General features: G+C 39.1%; 1 long non-coding RNA gene across 1 annotated transcript in view; it reads right to left on the reverse strand.

Annotated features, from left to right (window-relative positions):
• LOC132210537 (uncharacterized) overlaps nucleotides 1-23222 on the reverse strand; it is an 83052-nt gene that overhangs the window by 14268 nt on the left and 45562 nt on the right. The window contains exon 2 of the long non-coding RNA XR_009446664.1: nucleotides 16719-16867. This is a non-coding gene — a long non-coding RNA (uncharacterized LOC132210537). The remainder of the gene's footprint in view (nucleotides 1-16718; nucleotides 16868-23222) is intronic.

The following is a 23222-nucleotide window of genomic DNA, read 5'->3' on the forward strand; positions in this document are numbered from 1 at the left end:
CTTCAACTGGTCTTGGGATGAGACCCCTCCAGTGAAGTCTGGACAGCGAGTGCTGCTTCATCCTGGTGTGCTGTGTTCTGCACAGCTGGACCAGGCAACAAGGTCACTGTTTAAAAATGCTGAGGAACTGGATGAACTGGAGCAGCCTTCCGAAGAGGAGGACAAAGTTATTGAGGAGGAGGAAGAGGAAGCACTGTTTCGGTATAAAAGAGCTCATTAAACTGAGCACTCCAAGTCAGGCTGAGCCAATACTGTTTAATCTTTTCCTTTTAAAATAGCTATAGAAACTTTTACTCTGCATTTTAACATGTCTAGCTAGTTTCCACTTTGGATCTAATTTCTTTCTCCTGGTTAAAATTTTAGTCATTCTTTATGGCTCTTTAGATTTTGCCTATATATCTGACCAGTTACTCAATCTTGCATAAAGATATGCTTTCTCGTTAAGTTTGAATATTCAACCTTTTCCGTTAAGTATGGATCATAAATCCTTCCCTTAGAATTTTTCTTTATAGCAGGAATATACTTATTCTAAGCGTTCTGAAATATCTACCTAAATATCTGCCACTACTTCTCTATAGATCTATCCCCAGTTCACTTTAACTAGCTCACCCTTCATGCCCAAATAGGTTCCCTCATTTAAGATTAAAATGCTCTGATGCTTGTAGTAAATACTGAATCAATCCAATGACTCCTTGCATTGAGAACAATATTCCCTGTGTGAGTTCAAATTGATTTAATTTTCTCATAATCCATGTTGGCAGGCAATATACAAAACAGTGAGAATTTACAAAGTAGAGGAACATGGATGCTTATGAGGTATAGGGGCAGGTGTTGCACCTCCAGCAGATACAGGGAAAGGTGCCGGTGGTGATGGAGCTAGTGGGGTGTGTGGAGCAGATGAGGGAGTTGCGGAAAGAGCCATCACCCCATTGTTTCAAAAGGGAAGTTGAGGGAGAATGTTAGTCTGACATCAATAGTATGGAAAATTTTATAATCTATTATAAAAGATGTGCAAACTATTTCAAAAATTACTGTAAAATTAGTTACAATCTACATGGAATCATGGAAGAAAAAACCACGTTGGAGAAATTATATATTGATAAAGGATAATCAGTAGACGTGGTGTACTTAAATTTTCAGAAAGCTTTTGACAAGATTCCATACTGGAGTTTGGTGAATAAAATTAGATTAGATTAGATTAGATTCCTTACAGTGTGGAAACTGTCCTTTCAGCCCAACAAGTCCACACCGCCCCTTGAAGCATCCCACCCAGACCCATCCCCCTATAACCCACACACCCCTGAACACTACGGGCAATTTAACATGGCCGATCCACCTAGCCTGCACATCTTTGGACTGTGGGCGGAAACCGGAGCACCCGGAGGAAACCCATAAAATTAGAGTGCATAGGATTGCAGGAAATATACGAGCATAGATTGAGAATCAGTTAACAGACAGAAAACAGGAAGAATGAATAAATGATCCATAGTATGGCAGACTGCTGCAAGTAGGTACCACAGGATCAGTTCTAGATCACATCCATGAGCATCACTAATCTGTACTGTTTTGAAATCATGAGGTTCAAGTCTGACCTAACAACCTCACTGATTTCAATTCCTTCTTGCTTTGCACCTTTTCTGTGTGCTCCTGTCAAGTCATTTCAAATGTTTCCATATTCCTGGATCATTGTTATTCTTCAACACTCTCTTCTTTCTCCAACTCGTGAGCAAGGTAGATTTTCCCAAGATTTCCCTTTTATACAGCACTTCACTCAACAAGCAATGAGGCATTCTTCTCTCTGAGCTCCAACACTGTTTAAAAATCAGTTTGCTAGCTTCAGAAAATCAGTGTGTTGATCAAATTTCTAATCCTGCCTTCTTGTTCTTAAGCCCACAATCCAATGTTTCAGCCGGGGCATTAATTTCTTTTTCACTGTTCCTTTTTTATGTTCCTTACCATCTTCAGCTTCTACACCATTTCATTTCCTCCACATCATGAGGTCAGACATTTGGATGCTTACTTATGATTGTAGTCAGTTGAGGGTGCAAGTGAAAAGGCCCTTTGCCAGTAAATTTTAGTTAATCCAAAACTGCGTTATTATTGAAGTGGTTTATGCTGTAAATGATGTAGTTCTGTGATGTGTATGCTCCCTGCATTATGTTTTTATTACTGATTGTGTGTTTTTGGAGCCACAGAGTTGTACAGCACGGAAACAGACTCTTTAGTCTATGCTCACTCTAAGCTCGGCTATGCCAACCAGATATCCTAAACTGATCTCGCCTTCTTTGCCAGCGTTTGTCCCATATCCCTCTAAACCCTTCTTATTCATATACCCATCCAGATGCCATTTAAATGTTATAATTGTACCAGCCTCCAACACTTGCTCTGGCAGCTCATTCTGTGCACACACCACCCTCTGCATGAATAAGTTGCCCTCTAAGTCCTTTTTATATCTTTCCCCTCTCACCTTAAACCTATGCCCTCTAGTTTTAGACTCTGCCACCCTGAGGAAAAAAGGCATTGGCTTTTCACCCTATCCATGCCCTTCAATGATTTTTAAAATCTCTATAAGGTCAACCTCTGATGGCCCAGGGAAAGTATCCCCAGTCTATTCAGCATCTACCTATAGCTTGTAAATCTTTTCAACACCCCTTCAAGTTTAACAGCATCTTTCCCTAGCAGGGGAACCAGAATTGTGGGGACCTCTTGATTATACTGAATGTTTGAACAATCGGCACAGGGGAGCCGGATAATAACATGTTCACTGTATTGAATCCATTGGGTTCAACCATTAGTTCATTTTTAATTTCACAGTCATTGATATTTTACTATTTTCCTCTTCATTGAAAACAAATACCAAGTACTTGTTTAATAAATTTGCCTTTACTTTGTTGTCTATTGTACTGTCAACTACATTCTGTCCTTAATGATCTCATATCTCTCTTAGCTATTCATTCACTATTAATATATTTGTAAAACATCTATTGTTATGTAATTGGATAGATTTTTTCTGAGCCTGCTTTTGCACCTTTTAACATTTTCTGAATTTTCTATAGTGCTCCCAGTCTGTTGAATTATCAATTTACTGAAAATTTGTGTAAACAACTTGACATAGCTTTGTACGGTGTCTACAATGTTCTCCATTCTTGCTTTGTACTGTGTCTACAATGTTTTCCATTCTTGCCTAACTGTACAAGTTGATCATTTGCTCTGGCTCAAAGGTGGAAGACAGAGGGTGGTGGTGGAGGGTTGCTTTTTGAACTGAAGGCCTGTGACCAGCTGTGTGCCACAAGGATCAGTGCTGTGTCCACTTCTTTGTGTCGTTTATACAAGTATTTGGATGTGAACATACGAGGTATAGTTAGTAAGGTTGAGGTGACACTAAAATTAGAGGTGTAGTGGACAGTGAAGAAAGTTATCTCAGAGTACAACGTGATCTTGAACAGATAGACCAGTGTGTTGAGGAGTGGCAGGTGGAGTTTAATTTAGATAAATATGAGGTCTGTGCTTACGAAAGGCACATCAGGGCAGGACTTGTACTCTTAATGGTAATGTCCTGGAGAGGGTTGCTGAAGAAAGAAGCCTTTGAGCGCAGGTTCATAGATCCTTGAAAGTGGAATTGTGGTAGATAGCATAGTGAAGAAGACATTTGGTTTGCTTGCTTTTATTGGTCGGTGCATTGAATATAGGAGTTGGGAGGTCATGTTGCAGCTGTACAGGACATTGGTTAGGCCACTTTTGGTGTATTGCATGCTATTTGGGTCTCCCTGATATAGGAAGGATGTTGTGAAACTGGAAAGGGTTCAGAAAAGATTTACTAGGACATTGCCAGGGTTGGAGGGTTTGAGTTATAGGGAGAGGCTGAATAGGCTGGTGTTGTTTTCCTGGAGTGTCGAAGGCTGACGGGTGACCTTATTGAGGCTTATAATACCATGCGGGCCATGGATAGGGTAAATAGCCAAGGTCTTTTCCCTGGGGAGGGGGAGTCCAAAACTAGAGGGCATAGGTTTAAGGTGAGAGGGGAAAGATATAAAAGGGACCTGAGCAGCAACTTTTTCATGCAGAGGGAAGTGTGTGTTTGTGGAGTGAGCTACCAGAGGAAGTGGTGGAGGCAGATACAAATTACAACATTTAAAAGGCATCTGGATGGGTACATAATAGGAAGGGTTTAGAAAGATATGACCCAAATGCTGGCAAATGGGACTAGATTTAGAGACTATATCTGGTCAGCCTTGATGAAATGGACCAAAGAGTCTGTTTCTGTCCTGTTTATCTCTATAACACTATATTACAACTGCGACTACACTTCAAATTTTATCTTTTTCTGTTGAACCATTTGGTCTCAGCAGAGATCATCAAAGGCACACTATAAATGTGTGTTTTTCTTTTATGAAGTGATGTGTTGATCATATAATACATCATTACTACCCTCTACTTCTCTGCAATTTACCTATTCATAAGTTAATCTCGTTTAATTTGCTCAGCTTACACCTCATTTATTTGCAGCCAACTTTAATTAAATTTAAAGTCTTGGTTTGATGTTGACATTCTCCTTCTTCAGCTTATGGAAAACGTAATCATATTGTAGTCGTTGTCTCAAGATGTTCCCTTATTGTCAGGTCATAAATACACTTTTGCACATTATTCATAACTAAACACAGTATAGAAGAAGCATATGAACTTTGAGGAGAGGTTGGGTGACTTTAGAGTAGTATGTTCTGGTGAAGGGAATGATCAGTGAAGTTTTTTTTAAATTGATCAACATTGTTTTGGGGATTCAACTGTGGCTGAATTTGTTAACTCTCAAACTGAGTTTTAACGATCGTGATATAGTAATAGGGTTACTTCAAGCACAACTCTGCTACTTGCCTGTTCTTCACTGTTGGAAATTCATTCTCCCTTATGCCTTTTCGAGAATGCTTCCCTAGCTTTGGCCATGGTATTTTTCAGTACCCCATGTCAGGTGCAGACTTGTGAAAAAAAAACATTAAATAACAATCTTTTTTGGACTAGGTTCAAGGATGACAAAACTATGGCCCATATCCACTGTTCCATGTTGAGAATTTAAGATTCGGTTGGTTTCGTAAAATTATTATTTCACTTATGGTGCCAATATTTTGCAAAATAGTTTTGTTTGGCACATTATCTTTGGAGTTTCAAACCTAGTAATCACACATGGTGAATCAGGCATGTTGTATTCGGCTGTTAGTACCTGAAAGGGTTAATGCCTGTCACAAGATAAACTCCACCTATCAGTATATAAAAACTGATCTTGGGATAAACTAATGCCAGCTGTGTGTGTGTCCTAAATATTCAACAAATGTTTATGGAAGTGGCACAGTACTTCAGTGATTATTCTCAGAAATAATAGCACACAGCTAATGTAGTAATGTGTGCATAAATGTAGATGGTCTCTTGAGAGAACCATATATTTCAGATGTCTTGAAATAAATTGTTCAGTAATATGTAATAAACCTGTTTATTATTCATGAAGATTGAGCCTGACTTCTGCCATCAGACACTGACAAGTAGATTTGGTGGCAGTGAATGTACCTAAGACATTCCAGATCATTCCAGCAGAAGCCATCATATGCATGAGGATCCTCAGCCTAAGAGGCAGGTATAGCAGAGTTCAGGGCATGGGAATTAAGAATGTAGAGCATATTACTTTCCAAAGTGCATCACATTCAACTGTGGCCCTGTTTTCAATCAGTGTCTACACAAATACATTCAAAAAGCTGTCATGGTATAGAAGTTGTGAGTGTAAGCTCCGATGATTTCATTTATTATCAACTTACAGCTGCCAGCTGATAACAGCTCACTCAATACATGATCTTCTTGATCTGTATGGCTCAACATGGAAGTTGGATGACTAAATACCTTTGCCTTATAAGATTTGAAGTTGTGCAATAAATTTGACGGGCAAAAGTAAAGCTTATTCTCCTGTGAATTCATCAAGTAAAATAGTGTATCACCTGACAACCTCCTGTATCTTCCATCTGTAGAGGAACTGTCAGAAATTTAAACAAACTGAGTTGTGTGCATTCAAATTTTGAAATTTAGATTGGATATTCCAATATGTTAGTTGCTAATGGTAATCAGAATATACCTACTGAGGTGATGGTAACATTATGCCTTAGAGCTTTAGATGCTAATTCTTTTAATTATCATCCAGCTCCCTGTGAGAGTTTGCATTTGCATATTTGACTGTTAGATGGGAATAGCTACCCTTTTAATTAGGGAGGACTTTCCCCACATGATTTGTGACTATCCCTGGCATGTTGTTTAGTTATCCAACTCTTAACTTATAATAGACTGTTGGATGTACGATATGGTGCCCATAGTTTTTCTGCTGTAGTTGATCCAAGATGAATAGACATTCTGGCCCAACTGGAAATTTAGCTTTATGAATTTTAATGCTGTTTGTCTATATATTTATAATGCTAACTAGAGGTAGAATAATGCATGGGATTATAGAACTGCTGCAAAACACAGTATCATTTAGTTGTAGAGATAACATGGTGTGGAGCTGGATGAACACAGCAGGCCAAGCAGCATCAGAGGAGCAGGAAGGCTGATGTTTCGGGCCTAGACCCTTCTTCAGTTTATCTGTTTTGGGAAGGAACTATGGTCAGGTTGAGAAATGTAGGAGCAATCCTCAGGTAAGGTTGAGTTTTTAGGAATGATTTTGTTAAAACAATATCTTGTTTCTGGAATGCTGATGTTGCTGCTGCTTCAGTCTCCCATTTAAAGTGGATAAAGATAGATTATAAAATCAGGTAGTGGAAGTTACAGCTGTCTCCATTCTTTATGGTCTGATTAGGAGTATTAGGCTTTATTCTTTAGCTTGTGCAAACAGTGTCTGATTTTAAATAAATCTTTAGGTTTTGGTAGTCTGTGACCTGGCCATTATTAATTCACAGTCTTCACCATTCTTTACAGAGAAGGCAAAAAGATCTAAAGAATCTGTACGGCTCGAATCGAATCTTGCACTACAGTTCCAGTCCCCTGATAAAGGTATTCATTTCAGCTCCTTTATTTTTAAGTCCTCAGGGAATGGGTTGGAGCTGTTTAGAAACAGGTCATGAGTCTTGCGTGTGCTTGTCTAACCTTGCTAAGTAAACTGATGGTTTGACTTTGGGCTCTGGCTGGAATAAACAGTCCCTTCAGGGAAGGACCGAAGCTTCAATGGGATTAAACAGGATCAGGTAGGTTCTGCTTCACTTAGTTTTGCAACTGCAAACAAATAAGCACTTCACTGACAAATGACAAGTGCAGTAGTGTTGGCAAACTTTTTCTTTATAGTTGAAGAAATCGTAAATCTACAAATTTTAAACGGAGGTCTGTTTTCTGCAATAAATACTGTCACCATTCTAAGAAAATTCCATAAAAACAAGAAATGTGACGATTTTACCGCTTCTCTGTAACAGATATGAATATATACATTTACAATAAAATGTATTTTATTTATCACATTTTTCTTATGTAAAATAAAATGCAGATTTTTGAGCTGTTAATTAGAAAGTCTTCAAATAGATTGACAATCAAGCAGTTGGCAACATTTAGAAGATGTATTAAATATCTTATAAAAGCACCATTGCTAAAGTAGACCCTATGCTCCCAAGTGAAGGGTTTCCCTAGTAGATAGTGAATAGGATAATAATATATTCACAACCAACCATTATTTTTCATTTTAACTGAACTGGAGAGGAATCAAGGACTATGGAAGTGAAAGTGTCAGCTGATACCAATGGTCAGGTTTCAATCTCATTTCAGCTGTTTGTTTTGTGTTCCACTTGATGTTCATTTTCACTGAAGTAAAAGCATCCGAATAGAAATAAGAGCTGAATAGAAATAAAACCCAGGCAGAAAGTAATGGACAACCAAACTACTAACATCAGTTATCTGTCCTGTGATAGAAATGAATGTTTGTCACAAAATTTCTAGCTTTTTAACAGATTACCAGTTAGTATTAAGTCAGAGGCTAAAGGCAATCTTAGTGAATTATTTTCTTTTATTTGTGTAATTTTCTCTATAATTCTGACAGCTTCCCCCTCTATCCAAAAATGGGCTGATTAAGAATGTTACTAGGCATGTCATCTGGTGAACGAAATTTACTTCGGTGAACCTCTGTCTTTCATTAAATGTGTGAGAAACTGTAACAAAACCGGTATAATAGGTACTCACGTGATATTAAACGTCTTTAATTTCTTTACCGTTGGGTAAAACACAAAAAGGTTAATCCATCACTGAGCATCCTCTATTACTGAAAACACAAATTGGGGGCTTTTTGTTATTTTAAGTTTCCCTAACTCAGTTATGAGGAACCCTTGATCCTATTCTATCTTGAATTCAAGACATTTAAGGTTGCATTTTAGTCCAGCTTATGCAAATAGCACCATAGATATAGGACCAAACAACCTTTTGTCTAGAAGATGGATTTGTGAGTATGATTTGGCAAGGAATAAAATACATAGGTAAGTTTTAAAGGATGATAGACCAGAAGTAAGTATGACACATGAAGGATACATTATGTGTGTTTTTAATAAAGATAGAACTCTGTAGCAACTCAGTAATTTACTAATTGGGGCTGGATAACATGACATGATACTGAAAGAATAACAGAGTTGAGATAGCAAATTGACCAAAGTAGGGTGGGCACATTTAGGAGTGACAGAGGAAATAATAAATTTGACACCTTACTAGTATAAACTAACCAAGATGTGCTAAAACACTGTAAAATGTGATTGCACAATGAATGATGATCAGTAGAATATTCTTCAAGTGTTAGTAAGAATGGACAATAAATCATGGCCCAGCCAGTGAATGCATAAAGAAATTTATGAATGACAAAACATTTCTCACCAGTGTGTAGATCGAAATATAGATTTTTTTAAAAAATTCAACTAATAGATCTGTTATTTTTATGGATATTTAGATCACGTGAGCAGTTATGGCATTCTAAAATTAATACATACAGTTTAGTGGAAATAAATTCCTTTCATCTAGTGGATGATGAGAAGGAAAGCAATTATAATAGCCTGACATAGTGTACATTTAAAACAGATCAATGCCATGAAAAATTATTTACCATATTTAGAAAATTAATTTCTTATCCTTAAACAAGGAAATATGTATTCCAAAGTAACTACATCTGTTACCACAATAAATCTCACATCCTGAATATTTGGAGTAATGGTTTCTACAAGCTGAAGCTATCCCACTGAAAATAGCTGAACCCTTAAGAAATGCAGGAGCCCAATTTTTAAAAAAGCAATATGAGGGTGAACTGGACATATACTGGATGGCACTGGAAGGAACAATCTTCTAATTACATTCAATGCAACTTTCAATCCTCAACTCTTTTATTTATTCGTTTTTCTGTCAGTAAGGTAGTTGGACACCAATTTTGACACATCACAATGTGTTAAACAACAAAGTATAAAAAAACTTCTGGATGATATTCAAACTAGTATTCTAATTTCTAAACAACACAATTAAACTCTTTCTCAATTTTTTCAATATAGCATTATAGAATCACAGAATGATTATAATACAGTAGGTAGATAGTTGACCAGTCATGTCAGTGCTGGCTTTCTGAAAGAGTTACTCAATTAGCCCCATATTTCCAGCATTTTCCTTAAAAGCCAGCAAAGCTTTCATTTAAGGTACATAGCCAATTCCCTTTGGAAAGGCATGATTAAATCTGGCTCTTCTACAATTTCAGACATTGCATTATCAATCCTAACCATTGAGAGATAAATTGGGCTTTTGGTCATTTCAGATATCAAGAGAAGGGTGAACAGACTGGATGTGGAGTTGAGACAGAAAAACAGCTATAAGAATTTTTTTTCTCTCATCCTGCCTCTGATTCTTTTGCCAATCACCTGAAGTTGGTATTCTTTGGTTCTCAACCATTCTATCAAGCAGAACAATATCTCTCAATCTAATCTGTCTAGACGTTTTTATGGATATGTAACAAACCAAATCTCTACTCATTCTTCTCTAAAGAAAACAGTCTAATTTTGCTAATCTGTCCTTGTAACTTGTCTCGCAACTGTTCCGATAGATCTTTTCTGCCATTTGAAGGGTGCTGCTTTCAGCGTTAGCCAATAAGCTTATGCACAGAATCAAGGCTTGAACTTCAAAGCATACAGAAAAAATGTCACATTCTTTGAGATGCATCTTTTCAAGAACTTATTGACCAATGTCCCCTGGGTCCCTCAAAATCCCATGACACCATTTAAAGTAGCTTATGTCAGGACTTACATATGTACAATTTGACTGCTCTGTCTCCTTGCATTGTAACATTGTTACATTGTAACAGTGACTACTTCAAAAGTATTTCATTGACTATTTTATTCTTTAGGATATTTCAAATTCAATGTAGTATAAATATCAGCGTTTTCTTTTATTGTACTTTTCAGTCAGCCATGTTGTATGTAGCTCAGAAAGGGCTAATACTGAGCCAAGCCAAAAACTACACCCACCATCATGTCCATGATAGTCTTGTGGACAGAATAGCTTAAGATCTCAAAGGCATGAAAGAATTTACAACTGGTTCTTCTCAAAGTCTGTGGCATTATGGCCCAGATTTTCCGATGGTCAGGTGATTGTTTCAAAAGCAGGAATGGGAATTGTGTATGGGGGATCCTACAGAATTCCCTTTGCAGCAGACTCCAAATGAATTGTCCAGGAAATTGAACATTCTGTTGGACAATTACCTTCGGCTTTGAACCCTTTTGGTAACAGCTGTCAAAGAGGCTGTCTGAGATTCTCAACCTTTAATGCAGCTGACTGCAGTGATAAAGGATGTGTGCCTTGCCTTCCCTGACTGCCACGCACTCTGAGGGACCTGCCACTATGAAAGAACAGCTCTGCAATTTTGATGGATTCCTGATCAGGATTTCCTGGCAGAAATGCTGAGCTCTTTCATGACATATAAACGAAGAAGCAGAGCAAAAATCTACGTGAAATTATCACACCTCAGAAAATCTGGTCCAATGTCATTAATATCAAAGTAACCCATACCTAGTTACTAACACACAATAAGTTATTTCTTGTTAACTACAGAAGTTTTCTAGAGTGACCAGACACAGGATATCCTGTCCCATACTAGATCAAGCAGGCCTACAGTTTCCGACACTTAAAGAGGATTCTGGCTGCAAACTTCATACAGTACAATAATGTCCATACAACATAGTAACCTTAATTAAGGGCACCTTGATTAATTGGTATTTTTGCTTAGAAAATTAGTTGAAGAAATATTTTTTAATCCCTTCAAAAAAAGTACTGGCAATCCTAAAAGGAGAGTCTGGAAGCATCTAGATCATTCAGGGCCATGTTTTCAGGTTGGCATTCCCAGATGTTAGGATGACACAATATAGGTTCCTTGACTAAATTTGTAGCTCGGCTTGTGGACCAGGCCTCTAGGAATTCACATGCTTGTCTCTGTTTGGCCTGTCCAACAATCCTGATATTGTCCCAGTTGACTTGGTGGTTCTCCTTATCCGTGTCAATGGAGACGAGTGAGTATTAGTTGTGTATTTTTGTTGCTAGTTGGTGTTCATGTATTCTTGTGGCCAGTTTCCTTCCTGCCTGTCTAATGTAATGTTTATCGCAGTCCTTGCCATAATACTACCAGCCAACAAAAGGCACCTGACAGTAAAACTAAACAAACAGGACTACCTCACCTAAAGCACAGACACTACTAGCAGACACAAATACATACCGGCAAGTGCAAATAGACCTGACACCACACCTGAGTAATAAAATAACCAACATACTAGAGAGACTCAAACAGACTGGACAAATCAACAAAGCAGATTACCTAAAAAAGAAACCCAAATGGACAAACCTCATCACCCCCAACACCAGCACCCCGGCCCCTCCACCCCAATTCTACAGCCTCCGAAAAGTACCCCTCAGACACGTAGTCTCCCTCCGAGGAACACCCACACACAGGTTAGGAATTACAACGAATATTAAAGCACCTCATCAGCAAGTTACTCCACTCAGCCTAATAGTTCCTCAAGTCCCTCAAAGACATAAGAATAGATGAGAACGAGACCCTGGTGTCATTTGACGTTACTGCCCTATTCACGTTGATTGACATACCACTGGCCAGAGAAACATGAGCAACACTTCTAAAAGAACCAGACTCAAGTGATACCATCTCCACAGACAACATGCCGAAACTACTGGACCTATGCTTCATGACCCACTTTACCTTTAATGGCCAAATCTATGAACTGATCAATGGGACACCCAATGTGGCCATCTATCTCCTGCTTAATAGCAGAAGCGGTGATGCGGAGACTTGAAAGCATCGCCTTTCCGCAGATCCAACCTAAACTATGGATCTGATGTTTTCATCATCATCAAATGGACTGAACTAGAGGAGACACACTGACTAATAACCAACTCTCTCACCAGGATCAAATTCACCAGGGAAGAAGAAAAGAAAGAATCGCTCCCATTCCTGGACATCAAGTAGAACACAGGGCCAATGGGGAATTTCTCATGTGGGTACGCAGGCCACACACACACATCAAGTCCTGAATTTCAACAGCAACCATCCCAAAACCCACAAATGAAATTGCATGAAAAAAAGATTTAAACAATAACAACCCACTGCAGCAATCTGGAACTGTGCCAAAACGAAGAAGAATACCCCTACCAAGTATTTAAGGACAACGGATACCTGAACAGCTGGGTCTGATGATGCCTATCATATAAACAACAACAGGAAGATACAGTACGCCCTGACACACTTGCCACATTACCATACATCAAGAACATGTCTGAGCTGACCACAAGACTCCTATGACCATTGGGCATCAGAGTGGCACACAAACCTACGTCAACCCTATGCCAACTGCTAACTCGAACCAATGACCCCTTACCCACTATGGACAGAACCAACATGATATACAAGATCCCATGCAAGGACTGCGACAAACATTACATTGGACAGACAGGAAGGAAACTGGCCACAAGAATACATGAACACCAGCTAGCAACAAAAAGATATGACTAACGCTCACTCGTCTCTATTCACACGGATAAGGCGAGCCACCAGTTCGATTGGGACAACATCAGGATCCTAGGACAGGCCAAACAGAGACTAAGCACGGGAATTTCTCAAGTCTTGGTTCTCCAACAAGAAGGCCATCAATAAACATGTAGAATTGGGCCCTATATTTATACCACTGTGAAGAAAAACCAGAAATGAGGTAATCAACTCTAATCAACCTCCAGGCGGGAAAACACAACAGTGCTTCTTTGGAGGCTGCACTGATGATGTTACCCAGCGAGCGAACTGACCACAGATGACACATTGTACCCATCTTATTTTGATTAGGAAGAACCTGGAAATGTTCCTGACATAATATAACTTGACCTTGAAAAGGAAGGTGAACAAAGAGAGATGACTATCCTGATATCTTGGATAGCTGTCTTACCTTTTTTTCCTTTCTTTATTCATTCATGGCATGAGGGTATCGCTGGCCAGGCAGCATTTAGTCCCCATCCTTAATTGTCCAGAGGGAAGTTAAGAGTTAACCACATTGCTGTGGTTCTGGCGTCAAATGTAGGCTAGACCAGGAAAGGATGGCAGTCCCTAGTGTCCCTAAAGGACAGTAGTGAACCTGACAACTGGAACGGATTTATGGTCATCATTTAACTCTTAATTTCAGATTTTTATTGAATTCAAATTCCACCATCTGCCATGGTGGGATTTGACCCAGGTGGCCAGAACATTATATCGGTCTCTGGATTAACAGTTCAGTGATAATAACACTAGGCCATCACCTCACCTGCATTCAATTGAAAGGTTCAAACAAATGATTGACATAGTGAATGCTATCTACCCTGGAAATGACATATATCACTCTGTAATATATGTACTTCTACTCATACTTTGTATTTGATGGAGTTTAGAAAGATGAGAGGGGATCTCTTTGAAACTTACAGAATACTGACAAGCCTGGATAGAGTGGAAGTGGTGAAAATGTTTCCACTAGTCCTGTAAAAATCACTTTGCCCATCAAATCTTCTCCACCATTCAATCATGGCTGAAATGTTTCTCAACCCATTTTCCTGCCTTTTCCCCACAACTCTGATCCCCCTACTTATCAAGAACCTATCCATTTCTATCTTAAATAGACTCAATGATTTGGCCTCCACAGCCTTCAGTAGCAATGGGTTCCAAAGATTCACCATCCTCTGTCTGAAGAAATTCCTCTTCCTTCCATTTCTAAAGGGTGGTCCCTTCACACTGAGCCTTTGCCTTCGGATCTTGGTGTCTGGCTACTCAAATCATAGAATCCCTGCAAGTTTTCTGTCTTTGATGGTTAAGAGTTTCCTTTTCTTAGGTAAACCAAATGATTTCCCACCTTTCATGGCTTAATAAACAACATCAGTTCCTATCCACGAATTGCCAAATGAAATCTTGTATATTCAGCCTGATTAAATTCTACGCGTCAAAACCACACTTTAAATGAGGGATCTTTGTCTCTTAATATGGCATCTAAAGTTTTCTATTTTATCCTGTTAAAAACTGTCTACTTTGGTTTTTAAATTGTTCCTTTTGTTGCCTTAATTCTGCTTAGTGACTTTCCTGGTCCTTCGGGTAAAGAAGTTCTATGCCCCTTGATCTTCCTATTGTGGTGCTACCTTGTATCACACTGTGGTGTCAAAACTTATTGTGGCCTGTAAATATCCTTCCTTAAACTTCTAACCTTCTCAGCCTGTTTTTGAGCTGATACTTTAAAATTCTTCCCCTTGTCCACCAGGGAATTTTACTTTTACTCACGCTGCTTTGATATGTTTGATTCCAAGTCAAACCTCTAAACAAGAATGTTTGCTCAAGTGCTTACAATAACTGACTGTCTGTGAGCCATTCTTGAAGCTGTAAATTCTTTAATGTGAACTCATTGGTCTTCTGGCGTTTTATCTTTCTGCACCTAATGGATTTTTTTTCATCATCGTACCTAGTGATTTGAAACAACGCAGATCAGCATGTGCTACTCGTGGAAGACTGATGCTGCTGCTAATCCTCTTGCTTTTAACTTGTCTAAGGGCCAAATAGGTTCATCATGGGATAGGAGCAACCACTATTGAGTCTTCACAAAAAGAGGTCCTTATTGTAATAAAATGCACCTTATTGCCTAATAGCAGTTCTGTAAATTGATTTTAGTTCAATCAACATTGTTATAAAAATTATGATGATATACAGTCCTTCCATGAAATCCTAACATTCTATCTTATCACCACCCAAGCCTAAGTGACATCATCAGATTGGGTCGAGCGTAATGCATCAACATTAACCCCTTCAAGAACTATAATGTTATACAAACCCAACAAAATTCTCTGGTTTTGCACCAGTAAATAAAACAGATATAGAAAATGAAAGCAACAAACTGTATGTGACCTTGGCATCAGAATCCTGAATCTAGGATCTTGCAATGAGATAGAATGGTGCTTCTACAAAATGAACTCTTTTGAACTGAACTTTTAGTTACATTGTGCAACAATAACTCACAACTATGGAACTACATTAGCTTGGTTCTCCTGAAACCTTTTGAACCATTTTACTAATAAACAAATTTGGGAGGGGAAGGCATAGGACAGGTGACCAAAAGTCAGATAGATCAGTTTTAAGAAAAATTACGAAGGAGCAGAGAGGGAATAGTAGAGCTTAGAACTGTGTAACGAAAGCCATGATCACAAACTGTGGAACAATCAAAATTGGGAATCCACGAGATGCTAAAAAGGAATGTGTCCAAGCTACTTGAAGGTTTGAGGAAGGGTCACTGGACCCGAAACATTAACTTTGATTTGTCTTCACAAATGATGCCAGACCTGCTGGGCTTTTCCAGCAACTTCTGTTTTTGTACTTGAAACTGCATAAAATGCAAGTTTTATTTTAGCTGAAGAATTGGTTTCAGTTCTGGAGACCACACTTCAGGAAGAAAGTGAAGGCATTAGAGAGGGTACAGAAAAATTTTATAAGAAAGTTCCAAGGATGACAAAGACTGGAGGAATTGGGATTGGTCTCCTTCAAGAAGAGAAGTTTGAGTGGAGATATGACAAAATTACTCAAATTCAGGAGGGGTGAAGTCAATAGGGAGAAATTATACCCCTTAATGGAAGAATAATGTATCAGAAGGCATGGATGTGAGGTAAATTTACTAAAGAGACAATGGCAATTTAGTGAATAATGCAGTGAGTTGTAGGATCTGGAATGCACTGATGTGCTTACATTGGAGGAAGTATGTCAAAGAGGCTTTCAAGAGTGGATTGAATTATTATCTGAAAAAGAAAAAAAAATGAAGAGTTATAAGGAGTAGACAGAGAGTGGCCCAAAAGAATCCCTCCTAAAAAAGAGCCAGCAGTGACATGCCAGGCCAAATGGCCACCTTCTATACTGTAATCATTGTACGATGCTATTCTATGATTGGAGGAGATAAAGAGGGAGAAGCAATGGAGGCATCTGTAAACAAGAATGAACATTTTAAATATCACATATTGCACAAATGATAGCAATGTTGGTGAGCAAAACAAAGATGTAAAGAGAATCCCCTCTTGTATGAAAGAATTTTGTGTTCAAGTCATTATATACTATTCCCCGAGGGTTCAAAATATAAGCAGTACCTTGACTGCCACAGCTGCTATGAAAGACATAGAACTATATGTATTAAGTTGGGTTTACTTACAAATGTCTTCAGTATTTGATCCTAGGGTTTGCAGACCTGGAGACTGTATTGATTTGCTTTGTGACCTTCATCCAGGCAGCTTACACTTCTGATTTAAGAGGTGGGTGGCCATCATTTCCAAAAAGTGTGGCATGGCTTTGGTACAGCACCTGTAACATAATCTCTGGCGTATCAGGGATAAGTGGTGGAGTCTTATACACAGACATTTAAATTCTATTCATTTTCAAACATTAGTCGGTTACTTCATCCTGAATTTCACTTTAAAGTTGACCTGTAGCTTTTAAAGAACTCCTGGCTCGGCAGTTTTAGGCAGTATGACCACCCGTGATGTGGTCCTGCTCCCTGTGCAATTTTTCCATGGAACACTCAAATAAAAGTTAGGAATTACCTGATGAAATTCAGTAAGCATGGTGCTCTCTTTTGCTGATGTTTCTATTCTATGGATGAACAAAATTTTGATTTTTCTTGTTACCAAACTGAGACTTTTCAGATTTGAACACCATTGGCTTTAGATTGGGCCTGAAATTTTAAAATGTACTTTTTTTATGGATTGAGACTTCAATTCAGATTTAAATTGAAATACAGACAAAGTTTGAATTTTTGCACCCAATTTCATAAACAGAAACAAAATAGAAATTACTGGAAAAGCTCAGCAGGTCTGTTCTGAGCAAGGGTCACTCGACCCGAAACGTTCACTCTGATTGCTCCCCACAGATGCCAACTAACCTGCTGAGCATTTACAGCACTTTCGATTTTTGACTCTGATTTACAGCATCCACAGTTCTTAAGCAGAAAATTTGAAGATTATGCAGAGTATTAGTGTGTATTGTATTTTTGTCACACATGAACATTAAATGTTGCATTTTATAGACTGGAAATGTATTAATTGAAAGTGTACATAAAATATTTATCATTTTAATTGATTATTCTATTTGGTGTGGTTTCACTGTATATTACAACAAAGTAAGGTAACTATGGTTCCTCCTTTTCAGTCCTTTTGTTGTTCTCTCATCTTTCTCCACGATATATTTTGCAGCAAAGAATAACAAAATAGTTACACATACTGCTTTGTGTCTCTCTCCAGTATATTTTAGTGCAAATGTAAGTGTCATTTTTCAGCTGGTGCTTATGAGAAGGAATGAATAGGTCTCAGGAGGTTCCAGCTGTTCAACATTATTATCTACAGCCAGGCAGTTCTATAGGCTTACACTGGACCATGTATCATTTTTGGGGATAACCAGTTAATTACTAAATAGAAGCTCCTGAAACAATGTGCCTTTCATCCTTAGCTGTGCTGATTAATAGCTAGCAGCATATTTCACTCTTAGCAGCAATTCATCATTGAACACAACAAGAACTTTAATGATTAAACTGTCAAGGTTGTGGAGTTCTGCTCCTTTAATTGCTGTTCTCAGTTTGTGACCTGAAAAACTGAAGTGACAGGTTCCATCAGTGAGCTCAGCTTGCGAATGGTTCCACTTTACTTTTCACTCTTACAAGGTTCATTGAAATTGCTGTTCTGGTAACTTCATTAAGAAGATATATAGAGGTCAGGTGGCACTGCTGCATGCACAAGAGCTGTGTGGTTAGTCAGCACAAACGGGTTGAAACAATCCTTTCATTTGGCTAATCTGTTAGATCAGCAAGCTTCAAAAAAACACTCAGGAGAGCATGAGATAGGTTCCTGTGCCAAGCTTGAACCTTTGTTTTAACTGATGAATAAACAGTGCCCTAGGATTGGGTTTTATTGTCATTTCAGGATAGAAATGAAGGGGAGTTTAGAAAAAAGTGTCAGACCCAGAGGTCCCACCTCCATTTCCAGGACCAGCTACTTTTACCTGTGCAGGAGAAAGTTATGACTCCTGCCGGTGATGTCCGAGAACTTAAGAATGAAAACTGACAATTCTGTCACAAATTCAGCAGCTTTATTACCATAGAACCAAAACTGCAAAACAGTGACTTAAAACATCCAGTACCCTAGTAGTTAGGCTAGGTTAATTGGATCCGAAATGACTAGAACTGATCTACTTCTAGAGAAAATTCCCCTGTTGAGGTCTACCTCCTGATAACATTGTGGTGATGAGAACTTTTTAACCTAATTTTAAACTTTTGCTGAATGATAATTGCACTAAAGCTTTAAGCTACTGATTAGCAGGCTGTAATTGGATTTCAGAATGCATGATGACATGCACTGAGAATTCCATAATGTCACAGCAAGGTATCTTAAATGTTTATGACTTCTTATGGGCCCATCAGAGTTTCCTTTGTTGACATTATGATGCACCAAGCCAATTCAGCTTCTCATCTTCTTTGCCTTTTGCTCATTTACCTGGCTCGCCTGATTGATCTACATACCAAGACATGAGAAATAATTTGTAACCAGGATCAATACCCCAGTTTGTAACCCAATGGCAAATTTCAGCCAAGAGATATTTGGAATTCAGAGACGCTCTGAGTTTAAATCCTACCATAAGACCTGGTGGAATTTAAATATATCTAATTAATGAAAAGTCTGGAATGAAAACCAGGACATTGTCATGATGACCATAAATAGTGACCTTCCGTAATATCCACATAGGGTAGAAACAGGACAATCAGCCCACACAGTTCACACCCATCCTCTGAAGAACATCCCTTCCAGACTGAAGTCAGGTTAGACCAAGGACAGCCAATGAATGTTATCTACTTGGACTTCCAGAAAGCCTTTTACAAGATGCCACATAGGAGGCTGCTGAGTAAGAACCAATGGTATTGGAGGCAAGGTGCTTGCATGGAGAGAAGATTGGCTGTCTGGCAGAAAGCAGAGACTGGGGATAAAACAGTCTTTCTCAGGATGGCAGCCAGTGACAAGTGGTGTTCCATGAGGGTCAGTGTTGGGACCACAATTTTTCACTTTATACATTAGTGATCAAGATGAAGGAACTGAGGGCATTCTGGCTAAGTTTGCAAATGATACAAAGAAAGGTAGAGGGACAGGTAGTATTGAGGATGTGGGGAGGCTGCAGAAGGATTTTGATAGGTTAGGAGAGTGGGAAAAGAGTGGCAGATGGAATACAAAATGGGAAAGTGTGAGGTCATGCACTTTGGGAGGAAGAATAAAGCCATAGGCTATTTTCTAAATGGGGAGAAAATTCAGAAATCTAAAGTGCAAGGGGACTTGAAAGTGCTAGTCTAGGATTCTCTTAAGATTATCTTGTAAATTGAGTCAGTAGTCAGGAGGTAAATATAATCTTGGCATTTATTTTGAGAGCACTTGAATATAAAAACAAGGATGTACTTCTGAGGTTTTATAAAGCTCTGATCAGACCGCATTTAGAATATTGTGAGCAATTTTGAGTCCCATATCTCAGAAAGGATGTATTGGCCCTGGAGTTGTCTAAGAAGAGCTTCACATAAAGGATGCCAGGAATGAAAGGATTAATATAGAGGAACATCTGAGGTGTCTAGGTTTCTACTCAATGGAATTTCGAAGGATGTCTGATTGAAACTTACAGAATACCGAAAGGCCTGGACAGAGTAAATGTTGGGATGATGTTTCCATTAGCAGGAGAGACTAGGACCTAAGGGCACAGCCTTAGAGTAAAGGGAAGACCCTTTAGAATGGAGATTAGGAGAAACTTCTTCAGCCAGAGTGTAGTAAATCTTTGGAATACATTGCCACAGAAAGCTGGGGAAGCCAGGTCATTAAGCATATTTAAGACAGTTAGATAGGTTCTTGATTGTTAAAGGAATCAAAGGTTTTGTGGAGAAGGTGGAAGAATGGAGTTAAGAAACTTATCAGCCATGATTGAATGGAGGACCAGACTTGATGAGCCGAATGGCTTAGTTCGTATGTCTTATGGTCTTATGTGCCCAGAGCTAGCCAAACCCATAGCTAAGTGGTCCAGCATAGCTATAGCAATGATAATTACTCAACATCATGGAACATTGGCCAGGTATGTCTATTCAGTAAAAGCAGGACAGATCTAACCTGGCCAATTACTATTCAGTCATCCTACACGCAATCAGTCAACAAAGTAATGGAGAGGACCATCGACAGTGCTATTAGGTGGCACTTAGAGGAATAACCTACCCACTGACTTCCTGTTTGTTTGGATTCTGCTAAGTCCACTCAGTTCCTGAACTCATTCGAACCTCAGTGCTGACCTGGAGAAAAGTATCGAACGCCACAGGTGATTTCAGAATAGCTGTTGTGGACACCAAAGAACATTTGACTAAGTGATAGAGCCCTGGCAGAATTGAAGTCCAGGGGACGCAGAAGAAGACTCTCTGCTGGTTAGAAACTTACCTATGCAAAGGAATATGGTTGTGGTGTTGGAAATCAACCATCTGAGTCCCTTAACATCACTGCTCAATTTCCTCAGGGGAATGAGCTTGGCCTAACAATCTTCAGCTACTTTATCAATAGCCTTCCTCCATTATAATATCAGAAGTGGGGATGTTTGCAAATGATTGCCCAATGTCCAGCAGTATTTGTGACTCCTCAGATGCTAAAGCAATCTCTGTCCCCTTGTTACAAGACTTGAAAGCATCTAATTTGGTCTGATAACTGGTAAGTAATATCCTCACGACACAAGTGCCAGGCAATGGGCATCTCCAACAAGGGAGAATCTAACTACTTATCCTTGATTTTCCACTGCAATAACATTACCAAATCCTCCACTGTCTTCACACTGGTGGTTACCATTAACCAGGAACTGAAGGGGAAGATCCACGTAAATATTGTGTCTCGAAAAACAGGTCAGAGGCTGGGAAATCTATGATATGTAACTCTCCTCCTTGTTCCCCAAATCTTATCCATCATCCACAAAACACAAGTCAGAAATGCAATGGAATATTCTTCACTCGCGTGGATGAGTGTGGCTCTGTAAACACTAAAAAAAGCTTGACATCTTTCAGGACAATGCAACCAACTAGACTGGTACCCCTTCTTGCACCTTCAACATTCACTCGCTCCACCACTGATAAACAGTAGCAATATTGTGTGTGCTATCTGTAAGATAAAACACTAACTCATTTAAGGTCCTTCAACAGTGCCTCCCAAACACACAACCTCTACCATCTAGAATGACAAGATGACAGTTTCAAGTTTCCTGCAACCATAAGCCATGCCGACTGGAACTATATCACTGAACTTCAGTGTTCTGGATCGAAATCTTTTGATATCTTTCACCTACACCATATTGACTGCTGCAGTTCAAATGGCAGTTCCCCACCAGCTTCTCAAGGTCAGTTAGGGATGAGGAACAAATGTTTGCCTGAGCAGTGACGTCCACATTCTGTTAAAAGAATTTAAAAATCTGAAACAAACAGAAAATGCTGGAGAAACTCAGCAGATCCAGCAGCATCTTAGCAGTGAAAAACAAAGTTGATATTTCACATCCAATATACCTCTTCTTCAGAATGCCTTCAGTTTTAAAAATAGTCATATTGGACTCAAACAATTAACAGTCGCACTGAACTCAAAACATTAAACTTTGTTTTTCTCTCCACAGATGCTGCCAGACCAACTGACTTTTTCCAACATTTTCTGTATTGTTTCAGATGTCTAGCATCTTACAGTATTTTACTTTCCAAATCAATAGAGCTGTGTTGAACTGGATAATAGCGTTACTCAGGTACCTGGGGCAGGAAATGTGACATCTCCAACTTTGTAAGCAACATAAGCCTGGTTGGGAAAGTGAACTATGAGAAGGATGCAGAGAAGCTTTAGTCTAATTTGGACAAGTTGATTGAGTTGGCAAATACATGGCAGATGAAGTAATAAATGTCAATAAATGTGAGGTTATCCACTTTGGTAGCAAAAACGGGAAGGGAGGATCCCAACCCAAAACAAAAACTTTCCTGCTCCCCTGATGCTGCCTGGCCTGCTGCGCTCCTCTAGCTCCACACTGTGTGATATTTAAGGCAGATTACTATCTATGTGCCAATAGATTGGTGAAGGGGAAGATGCAATGGGACCTGGGTATCCACGTACACCAACCACTGAAAGAAAGCATGCAGTGAAACGTTTGTAAGGTCACCTCTTGGGGCCATTTTAGGTACAGGCTACCTGGGTACAGATATTTTAAGTGTTGATACAGAATTGAAATTGTAAAAAAGACTAGCATGGGAACACAGAGTTTAAAAAGTCCAGAATTATAATAAAACATATCTTCAAACTGCTCAAGTTACAGACCTTTCTCACTAAGTCTGCACATGGTGGGCTGTAGAACACGAGGCCTCGCTGCCTCCATGTGTTGGTCTCTGCCTCAGAATCTCAAGCAGGTCTCATCCTCCCACCTCAGCCTGCACTTGCTCTGCTCCCACTCCGGTCTCTGGCCATGATTCAGTTCCTGCGCTGGCCTGGTCTCCAATTTGTCTCCCGCACTAAGCTGATCTCGAACTCTGATCTCCATTCCCTCCAGGTATAGGAGATTAAAAGTTGGTTGTGGGAGAGGGGGAAGAGAAACCTCAGCAAAGAGGTGAAAAAGGAAAGAAAAAAGGAAAAGCAGAGGAGCTCTG

This window comes from Stegostoma tigrinum, chromosome 14 (genome assembly GCF_030684315.1).
Source record: "Stegostoma tigrinum isolate sSteTig4 chromosome 14, sSteTig4.hap1, whole genome shotgun sequence".
Classification (NCBI taxonomy): Eukaryota; Metazoa; Chordata; class Chondrichthyes; order Orectolobiformes; family Stegostomatidae; genus Stegostoma; species Stegostoma tigrinum.